Source organism: Eurytemora carolleeae, unplaced genomic scaffold (assembly GCF_000591075.1).
Source record: "Eurytemora carolleeae unplaced genomic scaffold, Eaff_2.0 scaffold223, whole genome shotgun sequence".
Lineage (NCBI taxonomy): Eukaryota > Metazoa > Arthropoda > Copepoda > Calanoida > Temoridae > Eurytemora > Eurytemora carolleeae.
Window position 1 is genome coordinate 133,935 of NW_019396601.1, and position 2,739 is coordinate 136,673.

The following is a 2,739-nucleotide window of genomic DNA, read 5'->3' on the forward strand; positions in this document are numbered from 1 at the left end:
ATTGTCCTCAAGTCCCCCCCCCACATCCCCCTTCTTTCCCGGGAATTTTGTTGATTCCCCTCCCTTGTCCTTGCAACGCTATTCTTACAATAAACCCGGAATATTTTAAATTCCGTCCTCGAGAAGTACCCTTGCAGGATACAGGGTGTCCCAAGAGTACCTTGCAGGATACAGGGTGTCCCAGGAATACACTTGCAGGATACAGGGTGTCCTAGGAGTATCATTGAAGGATATAGGCTGTCCCAGGAGTATTCTTGAAGGATATAGGCTGTCCCAGGAGTACTCTTGCTGGATACAGGGTGTGCCAGGAGTACTCTTGCAGAATACAGGGTGTCCCAAGAGTACCCTTGCAGGACACAGGGTGTCCCAGGAGTACCCTTTTAGGACAATTTGTGACAATTTCCTATTTCTTATATTCTTATATATTTCTTATATTCTTATATATTTCTTATATTCTTATATATTTCTTATATTCTTATATATTTCTTATATTCTTATATATTTCTTATTTTCTTTTATATTTCTTATATTCTTATAGACTTATATTCTTATATTTTTGTGAACATTCCATATTCAAATGATGATTTAGGTTTTTTTTGCAGAATTTATATCTCCGGCTGTTCTAATTAAATTAATCTATTTAGTAATGATGTTAAGTTTGGCGAGGGTCGGGTTGCAAATTCCAATTAATTCAAATCTTGATGGTAATCTTAAGAACACGACTATCTGTAGAAGTGTTTTAAAAAATTTCAGACGGGAATTTTTTTCAAATTTTCAAAGGGCATCTTTTTATGAAAATCAGTTTTTTTGTACATGTTGCATTATTTGTCCAAGCAAGAGAAAATGTTCACGAAAACTGATTAGTATGATTTTTTTGGCCAATTTAATACCTTAAACATTTTGCCGCAAAAATTTAAGGTGGTAAAAAGGCCATTGTTCACCCTTTTTCGGATGTTTGGCCATGCATAAAAAAAAACAAAAAAAAATCAAAAATATTCCGTCAAATATTGTTTAAACCAATACTACTAATCTAATTTCTATCTGTTGTGTCTATAAAGAGAAAATGGTTAAACACGACTCATACACTTAAAAACTCACATTTACGTCACAGTGATCCTTTAAAATTCTAAAAGAATTCAGAAATCATTTAATATTACATGTTCCGGTCGGAATGGAAAGATTACAATGACTTTTGAACATGGAGAGCACTGTTTCCCATGTTTATCTGTGTATAGGAACGAGGAGGGGGGAGTCTGTTTTTCCTAAAATGAGTGCGACCTTTAAATCCCGGGCAGACAGAGTTCAAATTTAATATATTTTCTTAGACTTAAGAACACAATAAATGTGTTTAAAAACTTGTTAAATAGTCCTGACCCCTAAATGAAGTCGTTTTTCTAGCTNTGTCCAAGCAAGAGAAAATGTTCACGAAAACTGATTAGTATGATTTTTTTGGCCAATTTAATACCTTAAACATTTTGCCGCAAAAATTTAAGGTGGTAAAAAGGCCATTGTTCACCCTTTTTCGGATGTTTGGCCATGCATAAAAAAAAACAAAAAAAAATCAAAAATATTCCGTCAAATATTGTTTAAACCAAATTAATTGATTTCAAAAATCAACCTTCCATGAATCCCTGAGAGATTGACAGATAGTTTTCACAATTTAGCCGAAAATGGTTTATTGGGGCCAAAATGGCGGGTGAAGTGAAATGAATGGGCCATTTATAGGAAAAATATTTCTTAATGCCAAAATTTCGTTTTTGAGCTCATTTTATCCTAATGTATCCACTAAAAAATATGTCCCACATCAGGGAATTTTTTTCAGGGGCATCCTATCCTACCGTCCTTTAACCACCCTCCAATACTAAAATGAATTTACAAAGTGAAGGACTAAAGTGCTATGTCTTTATATTTGTTAAACTATGAATTCTATTTTGAGTATTAATAATATTAAATTTATGCTTTAGAAAAGAATAAAATTAGCTTGATTTAAAATTCGGTATTGATGATGGCCCAAACCTCACAGAGTAAACAAAATAGGCGTTATTTTTTGAAAATATATTTCAGCCTGGTTTGACAGTTCTTGATATTTGTTTCTATCATGATGGTTCAAAGCAATATCTACACATTGCAATTAATGGTAATTTCACCTCTTTGCTAACGTTTAAATTTCCAAATGAATCCCAATTTTTTTTTATTTTGAAAAAAATTAAATTGTTGTAAAAACACGCCGGACTTAGAGACCTTAATTTGCCCAAAATTTGTCAAGCGAAAAATATGTTTATTTATAGAATTAAGAAAATTTGATTCTAAATTTTTAAAACTCAAATGTAAAATTGTGATTTTTTGATTTGTAAGCGAATGTATTTTTAAATAGGTATACCTGGATTATTTTTGTAAAATGACACCCCTTCCTAGAACAAAAAAATGTGTTTCAGTATTACATGTTTCTAAACGTGCAATAAACTGCTTGTAAAATAATCTTATTATGCATTAGTAAATACGAGATTCAGGGATAACATTTATTTAAAATTAAAAATGAAAGGGGTATGGGCTTACGTCGAAAAGATGATCGTACTAATCTAATTTCTATCTGTTGTGTCTATAAAGAGAAAATGACTCATACTGACAAACGTAGTGTCCATGCAAATTCACAAAGTTGCAATTTTTTACTCAGATCGTAAATAATTAAATTTAATTCCAAGCAAATCATTTAGATATTATATACAATCTTTAATCATC